Source organism: Cuculus canorus, chromosome 2 (assembly GCF_017976375.1).
Source record: "Cuculus canorus isolate bCucCan1 chromosome 2, bCucCan1.pri, whole genome shotgun sequence".
Taxonomy (NCBI): Eukaryota; Metazoa; Chordata; class Aves; order Cuculiformes; family Cuculidae; genus Cuculus; species Cuculus canorus.
The window spans coordinates 47,679,672-47,704,097 of NC_071402.1; the positions used below are offsets into that span (position 1 = coordinate 47,679,672).

The 24,426-nt window shown below is 37.1% G+C and overlaps 1 long non-coding RNA gene across 2 annotated transcripts; it reads right to left on the bottom strand.

Moving 5' to 3' along the window:
• Positions 1-21: 21 nt before the first annotated feature.
• LOC128851297 (uncharacterized) lies at positions 22-19,460 on the bottom strand. 2 transcript variants are annotated; one of them, XR_008448622.1, is made up of 3 exons: positions 19,036-19,460; positions 18,744-18,837; positions 22-147 (listed from the first exon to the last, which is right to left on the bottom strand). It is a non-coding gene; the product is annotated as an uncharacterized LOC128851297 (long non-coding RNA). The 2 variants fall into 2 exon arrangements; XR_008448621.1 differs by lacking the exon at positions 22-147 and adding an exon at positions 6,050-6,828.
• Positions 19,461-24,426: the final 4,966 nt, after the last annotated feature.

Genomic DNA, 24,426 nt, shown 5'->3' on the forward strand with positions numbered 1-24,426 from the left:
GGTACCAGAGAAAAAGACTGTGTGGGATTTCACGGGAGAATTCAGGTCTGCACTTTGCTCAGTGAGCCATTCAGTTTACAGTGATGGATGAATGGTAGAAATGCAATGCATGACTGTTTCTCTTCTCTTCTTGAGATATGATCATACCTATGGGAGGAGAGAAAGCTATTGGTTAGCTAGGTAAGGTGCCAATCAGCCAGCCTGCCAAGAGTAAAGGAGAAGAAATGTGAGATAAGGAATCACGAAGGCGAACAAAAAATGTCTTTCAGTGTCATGACACAGCTTTAGAAAAGATTACCCTGTGATGGGTTTGTACTGATGCAGATATTCACTGACTGTAGCATATCATGCAGGAACTGGGAGAAAGCGTGTTGTCCTGGTCTTCTGTCAGACTGCATTACAACTTAGCCTGAGGCCTTAAAACCTACAGACAGCAGATATCATTTAAGAGCTAACTTGGAAGTTAAACTTCTGAACTTGCCCAGCTTGCGTTAAGAATTAATCTAATACAAAGCCCAAGGCTGTGAGAACAAGTAAGTACACTATTTCTATTTCACTCACACCATCAAGAAGATTTTAGCCTTATAATCTTATTTAAGGTGTTGTCTGTGACTACCCATGTCTTTAACAAGATCATCACACTGTAGGTTCCGAATCAAATATCATCCAACAAATTTACTGCAGTGACTGTCTCTCATGACTGATAGTGTATCCCCTTAAAATTCAATACGTGATCAGGAAAATCAAGAGCACTATCAGAAATAAGAAGAAAATGAGGAATAAGGAACATTCTGTAAAACCAATATATTTAAATGCAATCCCCAAAGCAGTCCTTACAAAATAAGCACCATAGCTTCGCAACCAGTAAAAGAAAATTAAGGCAGCAGGATCTAATTTTATAAAGACCTAATTAGGGTGGGCAGTAGGATTGTTTGATTCATCTCTGGGATTTTTGAGTACTTCCTGCATTTATAAAAGGTCTCAAAATTAATATGAAATACTGAGGAATGAATGTTTCCTTGGAAGAATGATTTTCAGTTTGATTGTTGTTTTTTTTTAATTCAGAATACTCCTTAAGCTGTTCAATGTTAGCACCTAGTAAGACATGTCAGAAGGATGTTTACTGCATCTTTAGTATCTCTGTATGTGCTTGATAGAGGATTTGCCACTGACTATGCTAAGAAAATGGATCATGTATTCTGTAGGCCCAGCATTTTAACCAGGATTATTACAGTTTTTATGTTAAAGTGTTCTGTGTTAATAGACCTTGTTAATGGGTTTATATTTTTTTAAGTGAATACTTTTGTAGATTTCACATCCAGTAAACTTTAAGCGTGGGATACTTCTTCCAGCAGAAAGAACTGGTTGCCTTTCTTCAAAACAGTTTGAAATACACTGCAGAGTATCTTTATGACCTTCCTGGCATTATATCCTCAGAGCACGTGGAAGGTTCAGGATGTACAGGAGCTGGGAAGAGCTACAAATGTCTCAAAAGTTACACCTTTAGACAAGCAGCTCCAAAAACACTGGGTGCATAGGAAAAAGTGTAAAAGCAGACATTTTACAGAAGGCTTTAATAAACTACATGTAAGGATTTCAAAAGTTACTATGTGTGAATAACAACACTATGATTAGATAACTTGAAAAAAGATTTAAGTGTTTTAAAAAAACTGGAAGAATTACTCCACCAGGGATGCCTAATTGAAAATGCAGGAAGCTTATAGTGTTAGCTCCCTTTCTGTTCATCTCAGGAAAGCCACTGATAGACACTTACGTCAGTGTTGGTGTTGCTAACTTCAAGCTTGCCAAATTCATGTATCAGCCCAAACCAGGTTTTAGCATTGACCTAAAAATCATTAAGTTAGATAACAGTGAGTACCTCATGCATCCTTCTCCATCTGTCTTGTTTGCATTCAGTAACTCCTTTCCTAACTCTGGAGACTAGAAAGCCATGTATTCTATAAATGAAAACTAGGAAGTCTCTTGGTACCCCATTAAGCTTCAGCCACAGGAATGAGGAGAAAACACTGCATACTCTACTCTTTGTGACTAAAACAGTTGCTATTTCATTTTTTATATGACAAGAGAACGGGAAGATCTCATGACTGTGACTGTTTAGTTCTCCCCTTTCAAAAAAAGATTGTCAGAATAATATGTGAAATGTAGGAGATCCATCTAAGGTCAAAGAAGAGATCACATGTTGTACTTACACTCACGATAAGAAAATCTGCAGTTACTTTCACTCACTTTTCAGTTTTGCTGAAGAAAGAGGGAATTACGGTTGACTTCATGAAGATTCCTCCATGTCTTTAAAGTATTATGTTAACATTGTTTTGGCATTTCTCTTTTCTGCTTTTTCATTAGCATATGGAAAAAAAGAGTCAGCAAATTCAGTTCAACATAGACATCTCAGAAATTGTGACTGCAATAATTAATCAGATAACACAAAACCTGAAAGCCCAAAATCAACTCTCTTAACTACCAAAATATTTATAAAGGCCTACAGAGAATCACATTGGAGAAATATTTGAGAAAACTTGTCCTATTATTAATAATTCAAGAAATGTTTCTATTTTTTATCCTGGTTATTTAAAAAAAAAATCAAAGTGAAATTTCAGAAGTAATATCTGGAGCTGTTACACTTGCTGCTTATTATCTGCCTGTGGGTAGTAGTACATCTGCAGAATGCAGTCACTATGCTTAAGGATAGGATTGCCTTTCAGAGGGACCTGGACAGGCTGGAGGAATGACCCAATGAGGAACTTGTGAAGGACAAATGCAAGTTCCTATACCTAGAACAGACTAAACCCCTGCAATAGTATGACCTTGGGATTGACCAGCTGGGAAGTGGATCTGCTGAACAGGATGTGGAAGTGCTGTTGGGCTCAACGGGAGTCAGCAGTGTGCCCTGACAGCAAGGCAGGATAGCACTGTCCTGGGCTGTGCTAAGCAGAGAACAGCAAGAGTATTACTGAAAGTTACTGTTCACTTGACACTTGTTAGGCCGCATCAGAAATACTGTATCGATTCTCAGACCTCAGTACAAGAAATGATAAAGTGGAGCAACAAAACATGATATAGAGTGAGGCTGTGGAATCTCCATCTTTGGAAGCTTTTGAGGATTGAACTGGAAAAAATGCTAAGTATTCTGGTATGATCTCACAGTTGACCCTGCTTTGAACAGATGATTGGAATATCTGGCTCTTTGCGGTCCATTCCAACATATATTTAAACGTGTTTTGCAAGCAGCTACCTAGGTCTACAGCAAATGCTTCCTACCAGTGCTATGGATAGGAACACCTGTGAATTGCAGTTCTTTCATCCAAACTGTCAAACAGGAATAAACATTTTATGGGAAAAAAAACAGATTTTCAATTGTTTTATTTTCCCTTCCTCTAGATCCACAAAATTATAACCCCTGGAAAGTTTCCTGTCCAAAATATATGTTTACTTCTTTCTTTCTGAGCAATTCTTCTCATCATTGAAACATGTTTCTTTTGCAATGCATTCCTTTTCCGGTTCACCTTTCCCCACAAATGGACATTTTATGGGGCTTTTTTTTTTTGTCTTTTTTTCTTTAAATGCCACTTTCATGCCCTTTCATTATTTTTTTGCATCAAATAGTAATCTAAAAACTGGATCCTGCTGTCTTTTGGTTTTAGGAACCATCCCAAGTAATGTATAAACTACTGCCTATTATTTAAAAGTAATAATAGACCATTTAACATATCACATTAATATATTAAGTAGCATAGTGAATTTAGTGAAGCAATAACAGTTATTTGATGTTTTTATATATATTCATCATTACATATATAAATTATAATAATACTATATCTACTTCTCATAGTAGCTGATGTTAACCTAAAACAGGTCGTTTGCTGGTGTAGCTGAAGAAGGAATAAGTAGCAAAGATACAGACTGAATACATCAAAGGAAATTTAAATCTAGTGAATTGTTGAAACTGTGATCCCTCAGAATTCAAATGATTCATGCCAAAAAGACAGATTTTTGATATTTCAGATCAAAATGCTTTTGTAATAATGATTCAAATATAACTATTTTGTCCAAAAAGAGAATAAAAGCTTTAGCTGTCTCAAAGCTATTTATTTTTACCAGCTTTATGAACAATTTTAAAAATATTTTGGATGTAGTCAACAAGAAACCCCTTAGTAATTTTATTTGCTAGTGAAACATTTGTTTTGGTCTATAAGTGATTTTATGTCTTCACTGTTCCAAAAGATTGCCATGTGTTTTGGGTTTTTTTTTCCTGCATTGCAGGGAAGTTTATGATACTGAAAATTGTGTAAATTAGAACACACAAAGTCTCCCTAAAATCCTTTCTTCATTTCCTTTTTCCTCTTCTGTTACCGTGATAGGTTTGTGTGTGTCTGCATGTTTAAATACAAGTATTTTCTTAATTCTTCCTCCATACATTGTAAGCATGTTGTCTGAGGTATGAGGATACCATTATTTTGAAAAATCAAATGCAGATGTGTTACATTGAGCTCGAAATATAACTTCAGTTCTTCATTCTATTAACAGAAAGAGGAAGTCTCCAACCTCCAAAGACTGTTGTTTCTAAAGGACAGGAAGAATCCTGTCTGTGGTTAAACTAAAAGTAATGCTGAAAGCAATTCAGACTCAAGGAGTAGGGTATATAAACAATGGTCTAAAAAGTTAATATGTACCATAGGATTTGAGATTCCGATGGATGGAAAGAGAAGCAGAGGTAAAATCTGGTATTCTCTTTCACTGGAAATATAAAGAAACAGAAAAGTAAGTGTGCCAAGGTGGACATAATTGGAGTCTAACACCAAGTTTATCCAAAATATAGAGAAAATTTCAGTCAGGATCATTTCCAGGCAGTGTTCCTCTCTCTCAAAGCAGCTGTTTTTTTCCAGGAATATAAACACAAAGAAATCATTAGTGGGACAATTTTATACCCTCGTATAGCAAGTCCACAGTGAAGCTTTTGCACATATTGCCCTGGAAATCTCAGTCAAGAGAGAAAAGAATCATCTCTTAAAAGCAGTAGTGCTGATGTGCCATCTGGAAAAGGAAATTTTTTAAAAGGAGAAAAAGAGTCATGAAAACAGAATAAGTCTTGTTGACACAATGGTATAAATACAAACAAATGCTGCCAGAAGGTGTGTTTGCTTTTATCTTCCATAAGGCCGATTCCAACTTCCAGAAGGTTTCTCTAATATCTAAGACGCATTACTTGAATCAAAGACAAGGGAGTTCATTCACAAGTAGAAACTAGAGGAAGAACATCTACAGCAACTTCAGCAAGAAACTTAAATGCACATTCAAAGAACAAGCAAAATCCTTAATTATGAAATTCATGAAGTGGCAACTTTGAGGTACAGATCAATCAAAGACAGGACAGATACATGGGCAGATATAGATCCCTCCATCTATTCATTTACTCAACAATGTGTGTATATTGCATTTTGCTGCAATTGTTTCTAAGCCCAGGACCTTTATGATTCATTGGCAGAAGCTGCACTATCAGCTGAAATGGACTTTCCCTGCCCATGGAATCTGCATCACATTTCTCTTAGCAGAAATCTCCTTGTGTATTTGGCAAGTTATTCTGCAACCATTTTCTTAAAAAAAAAAAAAAAAAAATCAAGTTTCTTTCCTTAGCCAGACATGCTCTCTTTATTGGTATATTTAAGTGCATTATTAGAATGCTAATGAGTTCTTTCATTTTAGCAGCAGCACAAAATTCATTTGTGTAAATTGATCGTTCACTGATTTCTTCTGACTTGACTGGAAGGCCAAGTGTGCTTCTTATTACTGGTAGTATTGCTGAAGGAACAGTTAAGAATCCAGACCACCTTTCTAAACCTGAGTACAGTAAACATGTCCAGATTATGTGTTTAACCCTGTAACTCGGAACAGCAGGCAGGCAAATGAGAGATTAAATAAGATTAGTAGACCACAGCTTTGGTTAATCTGTTCCAGTGTTGGTGGGAGGTGGAGAGGGAGGGGAAGCTGAACTGTAGCAGTCAAACGAACTTCCAGTGCTGTGTGTTTGTTATACAGACATTTCAGATGACAAAGTGGAGGGAGGTGTGCTGTCTAAGTAACCTCTTACAGGGACACATGGTTTGGGAAGGAACTGCTACTGAAAAAAATAACAAATATGCAAATAAGTAAGTATTTTCTCCTCTCTGATTTCTTCTGTTACATTACTTTGGGCTCATCATCAAATTCTGTATCTTCATACCACAAAATAGGAAGCACTATCAATTTGGCTTGATGGTAATGGACCACTTACTGACTGCTCCGCAAGTAGATGTAAGGAGTATGCGTTTTGACTCATGACTCAATCTAACCTTGCTCTCATAATGTCAAGATAACATTCTATAAAAAATTAACACATTATAAAAAGTAAGTAAATCATATGAAGCATGATTATGAGGTATGTTTTGTAAAACAGATTTTCTTTCCTTTCCTTTAGTCCTAGTATATCAAATAAATGCCTATTGGTTTGAAAGTGTCATAGATGACTAACAGGAGACACATATTTAAGCATTTTCTCAGTTTGCACATGCACAAAGCAATGTTTGGTATCTAATATTTATGACTCTAGGGAAATCTTGCTGTATTAATATAGTTGTAGTTCTCATAAATTTTTGTCTTTAGTACTTAGAACATTTGTACGTTTTGGTGAACATAGTAGTAATGTAATGTGAAAGGTAGTGCAGTCCCATTGTTGGATCCTTGAATGAGCTCTGTGAGTCCTGGGTGGCCTTCAGCAAACCAGTCCCTCTTCCTTTCCAGGCCGTAGTTGTGGTCTCTGCTTTTACAATGGTCCTGAGAAAAAAGGTGCCACAGATTAGCTCTGTATTTCTTACTGTCCTAAGAATGTCCTCAGTGGTCTTATCCATGTCTCTAGAGCAGCTGGTCAAAAGCAATACTTCCCTTTTATCATACCCTGTCCCTCTTTTATATGATGGGATATGATATTTGGGAAATGGGATATAACTACTGTCCAAAAGTCAGAATTTGTGACTACTAGTTTTATTTCAGATACAGGCATTATCTTGGTGAACTATGGATATCTATTGCCACTTCACAAGGAATCTCAAAAGCTGTATATGTTCTGCCTGCTACTTGGCTGTCCTGCAAATAAATACATAAGGAAACCTTTTTCTCACTGAAGTTACATAAGGTTTTTCCCTTTCCAGTCTTCAGTGGTGCATGTCGCCCTGAAAGAGGGATGAGAGAAGTTGAGAATCCAAGTTTGCTTTATATTTCATGTAAAGTCAATTCCATGAATGTTGTCCTTGCAATCTCCCAAGTGTCCCGAGAGGATCGGTTTCCTCTTTACAGGAGGCTAATGTTGCCATGGAACTTTGACATTGCTGATAAATGATGCTATGCAAGGGTAAAGCATTGATTTATTGCCTGCAGTGTTAAATTGAAATTTGTAAGAATGGACTATCTATAGATTTTTATAGACTGTTATTTGTAGCCATAGTTTTCTGATGGCTGCTTCTGCTAAAAGACAAAGCTGATGATGTGAAGGGAAAAGGAATAGATATAACTTGGAAATTCTTAAGTACCAAGGGGCTGGAAAGTAGTGAGACATCGTCAGTCACTTGACCTTCAAGCGAGCAATGGACATGTTTATCACACAAAATAAAAGCTCTTTGGGGGAGTTCCAACAGCCAGATGAGTGGGTCAATTTACTGCTTGGCTCCTGTCTGTCTCTGCTGCATTTCTACATTCTCCACAGCTCCTAATAATAATATCCAGGTCCAGACAGAGCGAAGAGTGTCCCTCTTGTCTGAACTTCCATATTTAACTCAATGCTACCACATTATACCTGAATTCTGCCTCAATGATCACCATTTTATAATACTTCAATCAAAAGAAACGGAGCCCCACAATATTCACACATCCGTTGAAGCTCATCTAATTAATACAGATATTTTTGGGGAAAAAAAATGATTTTTTGTTGTAATATACGAAAGCTGATCAAAAGATATTTTTTATGAAACTGTACTACTTACAGCCAACACTGTGTAATCCGTATGTTGTGGTTTACACAGCTCACATCAGGTGTTTGTAAGATGTTCATTGTGATTTATTTGAAAACTTTGACTTAAATCCTCAAGACATCTAAAATATTTTGGGAAATTAATACATTCAGGAATTTTAGCACCCATGAGCACTTTACAAATTGAAATACAGATGAGATCCATCAAATCAGTTATTATCATTCATGCACTCCTAATGACATGATATTCATAATAAGATGTGTTTTGATCAATTATTTCAAGTGTGTTCATTTTTTGGAAGTGGATTTTTCTAATTTTTTTCAATATAATTGCCATTATAAATGAGGAAATATGAGGAACGATTTTTTGAGAATACATTTCCTAGGAGTATGACATAAAAAGCATAGACAAGATAAGGTTCCCAAATTGGCTTCCATTATTATAAAATTTAGGGAAAGATAGGGATTGGAAGAGCAAAGAATCATCCACTGTAACAGAGGGTTAGGTTTAAGACCATCTAAGGAACCTGAAAGTGCACAAGTTCATAGGATGTGATGAGATGCATCCATGGGTCCTGAAGGAATTGACAAACAATGTTGCTAAGCCTTTATCCATCATATTTGAGAAGTTGTGGCAATCTGGTGAAGTCCCTGCTGACTGCAAAAGGGGAAACATAACTCTTATTTTTCTAAAAAGTAATAAGGAAGACCTGAGAAACTACAGGCTGGTCAGTCTCGCCTCTGTGTCCAGCAAGATCATGGAGCAGAACCTCCTGGAAATTCTGCTAAGACACGTGGAAAATAAGGAGGTGGTTGGTGACAACCAACAAGACTTGACTAAGGACAAATCATGCCTGACAAATTTGTTGGTCTTCTACAAAAGGACTACAGCATTGGTTGGTAGGGAGACACTAACTGATGTCATCTGCCTGGACCTGTGCAAAGCATTTGACACTGTCCCACACAACATTCTGGTAAATAAATTGGAGAGATGCGGATTTCACAGATGGACCACTTGGTGGATAAGGAATTGGCTGGATGGTTGCACCCAAAGAGTTGTGGTCAATGACTCAGCGTCCAAATGGAGATCTGTTTTGAGTGGTGTTCCTCAGGGATGGGTATTGGGACCAGTGTTGTTTAACATCTTTGTTGCAGACGTTGACAACGGAATTGAATTGCAAATTTGTCAGCTGTGTGGTGCAGTTGACAAGCTGGAGGGAAGGGATGCCATCCAGAAGGACCTTGACAGGCTAGAAAAGTGGGCCTGTGCAAACCTCATGAAGTTTAACAAGGCCAAGTGCAACGTTCTGTACATGGATTAGGGCAACCCCAAGCACAAATATAGGCTGGGCGGAGAATGGATTGTGAGCAGCCTTGAAGAGAAGGACTTGGAGTTGCTCGTGGGTGAGAAGATCAACATGAGCCAGTAATATGTGCTTTCAGCCCAGAAAGCCAACCACAGCCTGGGCTGCATTAGAAGAAGTGTAACTAGTGGGTCGAGAGAGGTAATTCCACCCTTCTCCTCTGCTCTTGTGAGACCTGACCTGGAGTACTGCGTTCAGTTCTGGAGTCCTCAACACAGAAGAGACATAGATCCATTGGAATGAGTCCAGAGGAGGGCCATGAAGGTGATCAGAGGGCTAGAATACCTCCAATACAAGGACAGGCTGAGAGAATTGAGCTTGTTCAGTCAGGAGAAGAGAAGGTTCCAGGGAGAGTAGCCTTCCAGTACATAAAGGAGGCCTACTAGAAAGCTGTGGAGGGGCTCTTTATCAGAAAGTGTAGTAGGAAGTCAAAAGAGGGTAGATTTAGATAGATATTAGGAATAAATTTATTACTGTGAGAGTGGTGAGGCACTGGAATAGGCTGTCCAGAGAAGTTGTGGAAGCCACAGAGGGGATCTAGTGGAACCTGACCTAGTAGAAGTTCTCCCTGCCCATGGCAGAAGCGTCGGAACTAGATGATATTTAAGGTCCCTTCCAACTCAAACCATTCTATGATTCTATGATTCTGTGATTCTATGTTTTTAAGTGAATGTATGTACTTCAAAGCAAATAGAAGCATAGAACTGAACATCAGTAATTCCTGTCTTCACAAATCAATTCCTCATGTGACCACTAAACCGTGCCAACATGCATTCCGAGTTTACAAACACTTTTCCCAGTAGTGGTCTCCGGTACGTTATCTACTGATCTGGTTTACAATGTCAGGAAACCCACCTTGCAGTCATATCCATCCAGAAAGAGATATCCTTGCCATCTGGATGCTGAGAAGGGTCCTTGACTCCCATAAAACATAGATTTCTTGACAAGCTAATTACTAGAGTAAGGATTTCTCAGACTAGTTATGATATCAATGCACATGCAGAAGTAAGAGTTTTGTGGGAGAAAGAGCAGAATAAAGATAAAGGAAGCTGAAGCATGTAATGAAAAAAGTAATTCTCTTCTCTACTGATTACTCTCACTTTTTCTGGATATAATATCACAGATAGCATAAGCCAATTCTGAAAAAATATTATATATTCGTGGTTTCTGAGTGAGATTCTATATTCCTGTTTTCATGGTATACTTTCAAAAAATGCCAAATAAACCACTGCATTTCAGTTGCAGCTCTCCAATAATGGGTATCTGATCCTACCTACTCAGCAACATACAGCTCGTCAACCCTAAAAGCTCTGTAGTGTGTTTTATACACGTGCCAAGATACTGAGCAAGATTAACAGCTATGCTCTTGTTACTGTGCAGCACAAAGGAGCCACAATGCTTGCCTGCTAAGAAGTTTTGCCAGTGCCTTTCTGAACATCCTGCATTATCAGGTCATGCTACATGCAAACTCAATTCGACAGGAGAAGCTGAGTAGCTGATATCGCCACACAGGCCAGTGAAGTATATGGGCAGAGTTCTTGCATTTCTGCCTGCAAAGCTAGATGGAGATAAAGGCTTTGGTGTTGTATAGAACTTGTGTGTTCATTCTGTCAATCAGGAAGGCGTTGTATCTGTTGTTCTTTAGCATGTCTGATGGACAACATACACCAGCCTGCTCTGTTGTAGGATCATAAGGAATCTAATGGCTGCTGGGGAATGCCAGTGCTGTGTTGCTCAACAGAAACACAGATATACAGTGGCTGTATGAAAGGGGCTCTGTGGTGCCAGCCTGGACCAGTTGGTGCTACTGCTCTGAGTGGACTGCCAGATTCCCAGAAATCAAAGAGAAAAGCAGTGAAGTGGTAGCAATAACGCAGGCAGAGCAAAGCCCCAGGACTCTAAGCGAAAGCTATGTTTGTATCTAGTATATAATTTATCTTGCTTATTTCCATGTGATATCAAAGGCAGGAAGGTGGTATCCAGATAGTTTTAATAGATAATTAAGGAATGGCATAAGTGTACCAGAACCTGATACAATGTCAAGCAAATTGCCTTACTACTCATTATTTTTGCATCCTTTGTTTTGTTATCTTCTTCCATGCAGTGCCGGAACATTTACTTCCACTGAGAAATGCAATTTTACTATAATCAAAATAATGTACTTGTCCATTTTAGTGTTCAATTGGAAAGAAAGGCTAAAACTTTATTATTTCCTTGATTCATTTGAATAAAGTCAAAAGACATTATTTTAATGAAGTGGAAATATTCTTTCTGATTTGGATTTGATTTGAATATTGTAGGAAAATGTCTGGATTAAGCAGGTATACTGGATTAAATGTTAAGTGCGTTACCATTTTTTACATAAGGAAATAAAGATTTGCCTGAAAGACATGACAGGACAATTTTCTATTGTTTAAGATAAAATCAAAACATTTCACAAAGTCACATTGATGGCACCAAGATTTCTTTTCAGAAAAAATATCATGATATTGTAATGTTTCATTTTTACATTGAGGCATTTGGCATTCTTCCTTTAGAAATCATGCTTCTGATTATTATTATTTGCATCCTTAATAATACAGTAGTGTTTCTTAAACTGTGTTAAAAATAAAACAGCCAAAATGAGTGAACATTTTGGTTAGTTATTAATCTTTTTGTTCAGAATAAAAAGACACTCATATTTACAATTTTTTAATATATTTTTACTTTGTTCAGTTCCATTTTCCGCCTCACTGAATTATAATAACTGATATTATTGAAACTAAAATAGTACGCCATAGCTAAATTAAATGTTTCAACTAAAATAAACATCCTATTGCAGATTTTACAGTGTCTTTCCTTTTGCAAAGAGGATTTTGGGGGGCTGTGGGGAGGGCTGTGGGTATTTTTTTCCCTTAGTGTGTTCTTTAGTTTCAATGTCCAGATTTTCTGTAAAAAAACAATTTCATTTTGTGACCAACATAGTCACTGATGGTAGAATATGGACATGTGTTTTGCAGGTACATAAAAATAGTATTTTTTCAGTTGTTGCCATTGTATTTTTTTGTTCCAAATTACACGTTGCCATGTCAACATCCTGTCAGGTCCAATGACAACAACTGGGTGCAGCCTAACACATAACACATAAGGAAAAGGTGTAGAAGTGATTAAAATCTGCACCTTTCTATTTTAAGGCAGCTACCAACTCACTGTTATTTTTGATAACAAGTGTCAGAAGTGCTTACTATCCAGACAGCTCACAAATTGGTGGGTGCTCCTTATTCTCTGTGATTGAAACTGGTTTGCATTCATTTTATGTTTTTGGAATCCTCCTTTCATCCTGAAGGGACAATATAAAAGCCCTGTGCTCAGCAGACCCTCCTGCTCCCAAAGTGCTGATCATGAGAATCTGGCTGTGCAGCGGAGTTGTTTTTGCCCCCTCCTATGAGGAAGTCTGCCGGAGCTGCACAATGCACCTGCAATGTCAGTGATTCAGGAAGAAATCTTTCCGGAGTGACTTCAAACATTATTTACCTTCCTTCATTTCATATAGAAAATCCATGCTTTCTCAGATACCCTTTCTAGCACTGAAGACTAAAGCAGACTTGTTTGTGACTTCATAAATCAGGTTTTTAAACATAACCTCTTAGACTTTTGTTAAAGTCATAAATTTCCTTTATTCTGTGACCTGGGCTGCACTACCTGTACCCCTTCAGGGTACATTTAAATAGTTGCCTAGTCAATCTGAGCAACCTATTCTAATCTTGTTTTGGCATTATTTTGTCCTGGATATTTCATTCCAAGGAAAACACCTCTCTTATCCCAAGTTTCTAGGAAACCTTTTCGGGTAATGCATATTGACAGCAGTGAGTTGTGACATTTATCGTTGAGGTGAAGCTGACCAGCTGCAGGGCTCCTGAATGATTTACTCAGCCAACAAGCTCCTCATGACTCCAGCCAAGTATTGACTTTTATTTTCCTTCTCTGCCCTCTAATTGGAGAGAAAATAAGGAGGCATTCTTTATTGCTACATTTTTTATTTTTATCAGTCATACTGAAAGTTTAAAAATGGACCATAGAAAATATCTTCCCTTTAAAATTTACTTTCTTAATGCTAAAGAATCTCAAATATGTTTCAAGGAAAGAAAAGTAACATTGAGTTTAAACTAGTTGAAAAATAAAATAAATAGCAGATTTTAGCTGAAACTTTTTTAATAATTTACTTCATTAGCAATGATCTTCAGTCTTACAAACAGCCTGTCTATAATCAAATTACCTTTGTGAATCAAAAACTCCAACAGTTCAAACTTAGCTCATTTTTGTTCTTTAAGCCCTGAAACACAATATTGTATTATGACTATCAAACTAGAAGTTTTCATATAGTTCTTGAGAAAAGTGTGTGAAATTAATGTACTTTTGTCTAATAAGGTTAGTAGCCTGTTTTCCTGAGGTGCTATATCTAAGGATCACAAAATTTTCCATTTACTATTGCAACATCGTCTCATTTTTTACACTCGCAGTCTTGTAAATCTGAAGTTATTCAAGAGAAGGCTGAATCCCACTGTACTGCAAAGTAACAGTAGGTGTTGATTTCATACTATAAAGTCAAATGCCAATGAGTAATGAAAAACATTGAGGCCATCCTGCACAGTTGTAAGATCATATTTAATATTAACATGGTCAAGCAGATATAATCCACATCCTGTAGAATCATGAGATGGTGTTGCTAATTAGCACAACTGGATTTCTGAATCCCCTCAAACTCTACGTCAGAGAGGCAAAGGAGTTTCAGCAAAGAAACAAGTACTTCTCAGAGAGACTGTGAAAAGCAAACTAGTCTGTTTCTCTCACATTTTGAGTCCCTTCTTTCTGGACTAACATGCCCAATCTACAATCAAACTTTAAGAAAGCATGAGTATTTCCAGAACTGACATTTCAAGCACCAGTGAATTACTGAATCATTCATTCTTGGCACTGATATGTTATGACCATAATTGTTCTGCTTGAGGAGGTGACATTTCCAGAAATGACAGTTCAGTATGGCAAAGGACACAACACTGCTGGGAATACAAGTCAAAGGTGACAAGACCATGTAGCTGCCAAAGAATAGGCACTCCTCAGTACATCAGTGCTAGACATAACTGAATTCAAGTGTTGGAGTCTTCAAGAAGACTCAAGTCAAACAATGTCACTAATGCTGTCACCTGATTTCTGCTATAGGCATTGCGTGGGTTTAACGCAAAGGCCATCACTGAAGCCTTTAAACCTGCTGGAAGACAGCCAGACTTTGAGCTGAGAAGAGCACAAAGAACAGGTAGGAAGAGCAGGTAAGAGAAAGGGAAGGGCAAAACAGTTTGGAATAAACCAGGCAGAAGGAGCCTTCTGATGGAGAGGAAAAATAAATTGTCACCATTCTTATAAGAACTGTGGGATGGAAAAAAGGCCCGTTGGCACAAGCATTCTCATTTCATTATGATGGCAATAAAAACCAGATAAATTACTGAAGCCTGAACATTAGTGCTAAAACAAACTAGTTGTTGCACTAGGGATCACCAAACTCAAAGTAATCATTGTAGTTAATCCATAAATATCAAGCACGTGTGACTACGTATGTTGCACGTACCATCCTGCTTGTTATATAAGCCTGTAGAAACTAACACGTGCATCTACACTCAGTTATTTTTTCCTGTGTAAAGAGGTTATGTCTTATCATGTTAATATACATGTTGCAGGTATGTCTGAAGAAAATATTTATTTCCAGAGGTGGACTCAGGAAAAAGGAAAAGAATACATTATCAATCTTTGCTTAGAGCACATCCTTTAACAAGTTAAAGTTGCCTGTTTGAAATATCATGGCTTCTTCAAACATAGCTGTAAGAAACACCTTTTGTCATTCCTCCTAGGCATATTATGTTGTGACAAGGCAGTCATATTGTCATATTGCATAACATGATGTGACTGATACCAAATGGCATGTGAAATATTTGACCTCTCCCTTTCAGCATGAAGATCCTGAGGTACAAGTGGCTGGACTTTGGAGGGTCTTTACCTCCTCTTCAAACAGAGGGAAAAAAGGAATGCTCTGTTTGAAAGTCCCTCAGTAAGAGCTGCACTTGGAAATATCATTAATATATAGCTTGCATATATTAACTGAAAAGTATCTTCACCTTTGAAATAAGCACCTGAATACACCCTGACTGCCTCTTTCCACTGTCTCATGGAGAGCAGATTTTTATTAAGGCCTACAAAGTAGGCTTTGAGAAACAACCATGTAAACCCGTATGGCTCGTGGAGCCACATGATGAGGCACCTCCTGCATTGTTGGTGACCCACTGGCTTGAACCTGTTACTTCTTTGTACTGAGAGCAGCGGGACAGAAGGAGGAAAGAGGGTACTAAGAAAGCGCTAGGAAAGTGAGGGTGAAGCAGGGACAGAGGAGGCTAAAAAACAAGGATTCATTCCTTCTCCAACCATGTATTTTTGAAACTATTGCTGGTTTGGACTCCCTGAATCCAGTGTGTTGAGAGTGATACACCTTTTCAGAAGCATACTGAGGAATTATTTAATCCACCATAAATTAATCCACAACAATTTAATCCAACAGCCATGTAATACAACAGCTTTTAAGAGCTATCCTGTGGATGGCATTGGCCCATCAGTTCAATCGTGGGTTACATGCCCTCAGAAACAGGTTAACTGGAGATTTTCTTCCTAATAAAGATAACTTTGCAAAGAAGAGTTTAAGCAATGAAAGACTCATCTTTTATTTGAAGACTCCCAACCAACCCAGCCCTCTTTTTGCTGAAAATTAAAACTTTTTTGTATTTTTCTGATCTGGCTGAAACAGTTTTCATACTTGTAGATCAGCAGAAGCAGATCAAAGAATGCAGCTTAGGAAAAAAGAAAGCTGCAAATATAAAAAATTAAGGCAAAACTTCAGAAAACATTATGGCAGTTTCATATTTACATTTAAAAATAAATAGACAATGCTCATCTGATAAATGAGAATGTGCAGTACAGTCATAGTGTCTGTAAAACCCTCCCTGAAATTTAACTAACCAGAATCCAAACTAGGACATTGTCTTTTGTTATATGTTGTTACTATCACTGACATGCATTTCCAGTTACAGACTTCAACATGAGTAAATAACACACACAGCTTTTAAAAATCATTCATTAGAAGGAGAGTGAAACAACTCTAAACATTCAACTTAATGTCAAATATATCAATATGTCAATCTCATAACAGGATTGTTTCTAAAATGAGATGTTGTAAACTGACAAGTTAATAGATATTTAGTCTCATTAGCACATTTTCACAACTCTAGAAAGTGAAATCACTTTTATATTTTCTCTCACCAAAACCCATGATGTAGAGTCCAAGGGAATATTAAGCCCCTGAATTACATTGCCATAAAAAGGCTGGGATGATTTTCCTGGATCAAACCAAAAATCTCTTCCAGAGCTGTGCCTTGCTTCTGGTAAAACTCAAGAGTTTATGATTCAAAAGACTGTTAAGGGATATCATGACCTACATTTCCAAGTGTTTCAGTGAGGCAGTGGTTATAGGTTCAAATTGGCTTTGGAGAAAATATCTTTACAACAAGTACTAACAAATTTTTTTATTTCCAACAATGTGTTTACGTATTGAAATATTTCATTTATGCCTCGGCTGTTGTGCCTTCATTGTGCTCCCTCAGCAGTCCTTTCTACACTACATTTCTATTGCAACTTAGCTGTGATACAGAGAATAATGAATGCAAATGTCTGTTTGAAGGCAGGGATTGCCCAAAAAGTGGTAAACTTCTGTACTGTCTTTTAGTATACTTTCCAGCAATAGCACATCTAGCACTCTGGCACATCATTTTCACAAACGTGTTAATCTTTATGCAAGTCTTACTCCTGGACTGAGATCTAGGAGCCAATATTGGTCCTGTCTCCATAGTACTCCAGTCTATTGATAGTTGACTTCATTTGTCAAGGCTCCAGGGTTCCGTTAGTCATTCATTGTCCAAGTAATATACAACACTTGAACAGCAAAATCAAACTGAGAATTAATGGTAGCCATGGCATGAAAGCATTATCTATACGAGAACAGAAATAAATATTTTTATAAGTCATATTGGTTAAGTAAGTGAATGCTATAAAACCAGGCATATTCTCTGTGCGTGTCTGCCCATAAAGGAATGAAAGAATTCTTCCTTTTGGACAGTGACAAATAAAAAGCTGCTTCTCATAGAGAAAAGCTGGAAAGTGCCGAAACTGTTTGCAGGTTTGAATGTACTTCAGGGTCAAACAGGCTTGAATTTCCCTAATCTCTTCAGTTGCAGATTAGCTAAAGGCCAATTGTGTACCTATTTGGAATCTGCGTATTTATTTGGAATATTAACTGAGTCTTAAGACAAGAAGAATAAAAAGTGCCTTCATTCAAAGATAATAAACCTTAGCTATTCAATATTCATATCACTTAGCAAAATTAGAATTATATAGCAAGGCCTTGATGGATCGCAAAACATACAATTGCAGCATGAATAACATTGCCAGAATGGCGCTCCAAAGTAGGACACTGGAGACGATGATCGAGTTAGAATGTAAATATTACAAAGGAAAACAATTATGTTGCAGTGTTTCCCAGACATTGTAAGTCTTGAGTTTGATTTAATTAAAATTATTTCTGAGCTTTCTCAGTGAAAAAAATGGGTGCTCAAAGCCAGTAATGTTACAAAATTTGGCTTCATGGGTGGTTGATTTGTTTTATAAGAGAGCAAAAGGTCTATGAAAAACTTCCAAAATGACCTCCTGGTAAGTCAAAATTTGTAGAGTTGATGACAAGGTGAAGAAGACAATCATATAAATTAGTGCCAGGAAGCTGGCTAGGGACAAGAATCACTCATTTGACTGTTCTTTCCGAGAGTCTCAACAAATTACTTGTTCTGCAGAAAATACTCACATTTTGAAACTATGTCTTCCTGATGAATACATCGCATTTAGACACTGAAGACTAGATTCTGGACACATGGTTATACAGGTAATATAATAGTTAAGGAGCACTTTACAGCAGAATGAGATCAGTGAAAATCTTATGTAAAAAGGAGCACACAAACTGTAAGAGTGGATTCCATAAGAAAAATCCTCCCCAAAATGGGCTAATAATTCATCTGTGAGGTGGGCAACAAACTGAGTTCTGTAGAGGTTTTGCATGGGATGTTTTCTGTAGGGAAAGTAGGGCAGGAATTAGATTTGGTTTTTTTGTTATCAAATGAGGCCTCAGAGGTTGCAGTCCATCTTGGAGGGGTACTAGGTAATCTGATTAAATATTCTTTGAGGCAAATGTCTTCCTAGCCTACTTTTCTTTCCAGTTTGTTACATTTCTCTTTGCTTACCTCTTGTCCATAAGGGATCTGCACTTGAAGGACAATTTTAGAGTTACTGTAGACTTCTTTTGATGTTGGGATTTTCAAGGAACAACATTGGTACCTAAACGCAAAATGCAATTACAAGGTTTACACCACCAGTATTTAAACATTCAGGCTGCATAAAGGGAAGAATTCTTATGTCTGAAAATGTATAAAATACATACATTTATAGAATAACATATTTTTAATATATACACAAATATCTTTTATGCATGTGTATGATTGGTAACTTTATTATAGAAGAGACGTTGATACTTACCTGCCATGATGTCAGGAGATGATTGTGTCACTAAGTTGCCCAAGTCTCTCTCTAACTGTTTAATCAGGTGCAAGGCAGGTTGCCATTTATAGTGTTTAATACGTTTCCTGTAAACGTGCAGGAAATATTTGTTTGAAGTTCTGAAGGAAACAGCATTGATGTTCACAGAGATGCGACAAACTACTTGATGAAAGAAATCATTTTCAAGAAAGAGTCTTATGGGAGAAAGAGAGCCTGTTTATTTACACGAAGATCAAAGCAACTTTCATATGAATTGATGCTAAATATTTAGTACTTGAGTGACTGGCAAAGAACACTCTAAACTTCTAAAGGAAGGAATAAGAAACAGGAGACAAATCTTGATATATAAATATATATATATGCTCTCTGTTGGCAAAAACTTTTTTTTAATTATTTGCATTACAGTAGTGTTTAGGGTTCAAGTCAAGATGAGAAACTGACTGTCATACTGTGTGCAAACAGTAAAATGCAACCTTTTTTCTGACAAGCTGATCACATAAGCAAGCGAAGGTCAGAAAGAGCAAATACAGATTCAATTTATATGAATGTCCCTTATAACTTAAAAAAAATGAAATTGTCATTAAGTAATCCAAGCAAAATTTCAGTGGAAATTACTGCATGTGTCAGGCAAACCAAATACGAACAAAAGACCCCATATATTAATACCTCCTGATGAAAACCTTCCTTAGCTTCCCTACCTGTATTCTCATTCTTTCCTTCATACAAACAAAATTTAACTACAAAAGTCAAAATCAGAGCTGAGTTGTCCTTACACAATAACAGTATCACAACAACAGAGGACATCAGTCACAAACTGATCAAACACAAAAGCGATATGAAAAATGAGGGATTTCTCCTCACTGTCCATAAGTAGAATCCAGCAGTAGACATTCATCCGCTAGGGAAAACTATCTCTGTGTGGGTTCCCAGCAACCTCAACCTGATCCAAAATAACTGCCTCCATCTGGCAAGGATCTGAGCCTCCCTCCTTGAAGGTGAGATTGAGGAGGAACTGTGCCAAAACTGGTGAATATATATGACTGCCAGATTTTCTGCAGCTGCAGGGAGAGAGCCGGGAAATAGGCCAGTGATGCGTATTTCTCATCGTTCACCACCTTCTTCCCTGTCTCTAGCTGCAGATCCATAATCCTGCAAGACCACTGTCTAGAAATCAGTACAGTGCTAACACAAAATAGTGACTCTGGTACAATAGTTAATCTGGAGCCAGGCTAAATTCACATTTCCTAAATTCAGAAAACTTTTGTCGTCCTATATGTAAGGTGTAACTTTTCCCTGAATGCTCCTGAATACTCCTCATTTCTGTAATACTTTTCCCATTAGCACATTAAATGCACCTTTAATATCTGTCACATGTGGTTTGTTGTCTCTTTATCAATATCTATATAAAATACCATATAAGGAGTAGGAAGCCTAGCACAGTTGGCTGCATGGAGTAAATAAAGAGAAAAATTGAGAACAACCTGTAATAGATATTTATGAAAAAATCTTATTTTCTTTCTATTCCTTTACGTGTTCAAAGTAGATTCTTCAAACTCCAAACACTTAAATAGCAAAGATTTTTTTTTTCTCTCAGTGAGGGTTTATAATAAACATGCTATAATAAATTACTAAGAATTAGACTATCTCAGGGAAACACAAAAATATCATTGCTTTAAATTCCTACACATTGGGAAAAGAGTAAGAAACCCTAAAAAAACCCTCCACATTATACTACACCTTTTAGACTATTTCAGGCACTGAATTATAGCGAGCTTAGGAGAACTGACACACTTTCCTCCTTTGCCATGCCTAATGGAGATCATACGCTCCTTGGCAGTAGCAGCTATGGACTTGTGAAGTGTCTGCATTAATCCTCTGGGTGACCTCAGATGGGGTCATTTGCCTATCAGGGCAGAGACAGTCCCTGTGGGATACTTGTCCACTTAATTCTGAAAACTTCTGAGCACTGAAGTTCATAGAGTCATAGAATCACAGAATGGTTTGCGTTGGAAGGGACCTTTAAAGAACATCAAGTCCAACCTCTCTGCCAGTGGCAGAAATATGAAGAAGTTTCCACTTCTCCCCTTGAGAGCTCATATCCATTGATTTTATTGTCAGAAAGATTTCCTTGATGTCTTTCCAATTTAATTTCATTTTGTCAGGTAACATTGCACTTTCTGGAAACTAGTCTAAAGTTTTTCTAGTCAGTAGTTTAGCTACAGATATTAGAGCTGCCTGGCAACTCCTAAAATGAACTTTGCTTTTTTTAAAAAATAACAATTCATTGATACCAAAACGTTTCACAAATTTATATAGAACTTGACACCATTTTTTATAAGACTTCTGAGGTCACAGGTGAAATCTGTGGCTGCTCAAAGAAGGTGTACATAGGTAGAGAGAAATTAGAAAACTACCCTTTTCAATGCACAAATGAATGCTACTTCTTGGAGAAATAGTGATTGTCCTTGTTATGAATTCAAATTACCACAAAATCTTTGGCAGCTACAATAAAATCATAAAGTCAGTCCTAGGCCAACATATATATGTGTATGTTAGGACAATGGAATGGTGTCCTCGGTTTCTTTTTCATCAGAAATATGTGCACAGGAGCATAAATTATAATGTCCTATCTCTTCTGGGTTTGACACCAGTCAATATTTCTATTAATGACTGTAAAGGAATAGAGAACAGGCTCATTAAGTTTATAGATACCATTCACTGGAAGGGACCAAAGGAAAGTTAGGTTTCAAGACGATCTTAGTAGGTCGGTGACATAGACAGAAAATATGACAACATTCAGTAGTGGTAAATGCAAGATGCCATGCTTAGTCAGGATTAATTAACTGCATAAATACAGGATGAGGAGTAGCTAGCTATAAACAGTTCTACCAAAAAAATGAGAGGTTGTAAACTGTGACAAAGTGAACATGAGTCAACGGTGTCACACTGTTGAGAAAAAGGGCAATTGCCTCAGACTATGTACAGCAGGATGTATAAGAAAGTAAGACTGGAAGGAAATGTGAAGTAATTCCTCTGCTCTGTTCAGAGTTTTATTCAACACTATGGCCTTAGATGGGCTATTGTGTCTAGTCCTGGGCACTACACATCAATAAACTCACAGATCAATGCAGAGTCTTTTTTAGAGTGTTTCTTCTGAAAAAAGAAAATTAAAACAAGAAAGAAAGGTCAGAGGTTTAAAAATATGGCCTTTGGGAAAGACTAAAAGAAAGTGATTTGTTTAATTCAGAGTAGAGAAGACCACAGGATGGAATTTGTTTCAAATAACAGTTAAAAAAACAAAAGGGGTGAGATGATTTCTTGAAGTTCTTTATGGCCACAGGATTTCGTGATTCCTGGCCACTGAAGTAAATTGGACTGTAAGACTGTGGAGCAGAGACACCAGTGAGAAATTCATAATACCTCCAGGACTAAAAAAATAGAGGTACCTCTGCCTTTGCAAACCTCTTGCTGTAGGAGCTTACGAGGAGAAAACAGTGCATCTGGGCCAGGAACCTTCACCATTGTTAAGTAGTAACACACAGCCTATGTAATTCACTGGGAGAGAACATGGTAAAGTCTACTTCTATTGTACCATCTAAAACCTACTTCTACTACAGAAATATTGCAAGAAAACAAAATCCTGATCCTTGGTGTGAGCTTATTGAACTTCAAAACTTATAGTGCACCAATTTCACCCCTTTCATCAGTGTCCCACCATGAAAAATCTCTATAAAAAACAGAATTACCTGATATTCCTCTTCATTTGCAAATCACCTGGACTTCCTCACTGTTGTGAAAAAGTCTTGAGATTTTTAATAATCATTTTGCAATCAAACAAAATGCTATTAAAGGTATAGCTTCTATTAAAATGTAACTTCAGTAAAAGGGACGTATTTAAATGCTGTATATCTGTAAAACTACTTTAATATTTTTGTAAACACAAAATCAGAAACAAATATTAGATACATTAAAAAAATCTGGGCAATATTTTCTTAACACAGATATCTCAACATTATTACATGGTTTTCTTTTTATGAACCTCTAAATTGAAAAATTTCATTGCTGATGAATAACAAAGTTTTGTAATGAAAAAAGCATGGGTAAACATCACTGCAAAATGAGAAGCCTACTCAATACAAGTCCTAAATACAGTAAATTTCTGCTGCTATTCTGTGAAACCCAAAGGAAAAGATATTCATGTCGTTTCATCTGGGAAGAAGGAGCGCCTAGTGATGGTAACTGCACGAAAAAGAAAACTGCTGAGAACAGATAGTAGTGAAACAGCATTTAAGCTCTGCTTTAGAAACAACGAACATAGACTGCACCATTCATCAAACTGCACAGCTTTTCCTTTGCAAACTGTGCTTTTTTCCCCAGCTGCCAAAAGGGTGAAGAATATTAGTGGGTCAAAGTTATGTTAAGTCCCTTGGAAACTGCTGGATTGAACACTAGCTTCTAATGCCTTCACACAGACTAGGACAATGCAAACAAGTGAGAATAGGCAACAGGTAAAGCAAAAAATCTAGAAAATGCTGGAAGCTGTAGACTTTTGACTCCTTGCTAGAGCAGCTATACAGAGGAGCTATACTGAACTGAATGTGTTGCACCCAGCAAAACCCTCAAAATCTTTGCTGTTCCCAACTTCATTTCCAAAGCATGCAGACACGACCTGTGTTCCTTCCCTTGAGCTGATGGGTCAAGGAAAGAATAACCTAGGCTTCTGTGTCACTAACAGGTACAATTGAAATCAATTTGAAAATGTGCAAGGCTGCCCAAACAGGAAACAATTTCTCCAGATCAGGAAAATGTTAATAGACACCAGAAACCTTGTGACTTGATAAATAGGACAGGAGACCAGATAGCAATAACAAGAAAAGTGTTTCCATTTTAGAAAAAAAAAATTCTTATCAGCCACCCACCATGTGCTATAATTTAAAAGGTTTTGAGCAAAGAGCATTTCTTTACTGCTAAAAGGTTTAAAACGTTGCAGTATGTAGACCAAAAAGTCTTGATTAGCTGCGGCAGATGAGTCAGCAGAGAAACGGTTCACAATGCAATGCAGCCATTGCATTTTGACATATATTGTTAAGGGCTCCCCAAAGTCATTCCAAAAAGGCAAAAACAGAAAGAAAAAAATAGCTTAGGAAAAGGGAAAAGGAAGGCCTGACATCATAAATTTAACCTTGAAAATACCATAAGGGAAAGAATATGAAAATAGAGAACATGGTATATTTCTTCCTCATAGATTTTGTGAAGGTTTTAGGTTTAGCACACAAAATTTTGTCATTACCATGTCAGGAGATTCCTCAAGAAATCTGTGTATTTAATTCTCCTTTGTGTAAAAAGTTATTCTTGCAGCGGGGGAAGGTA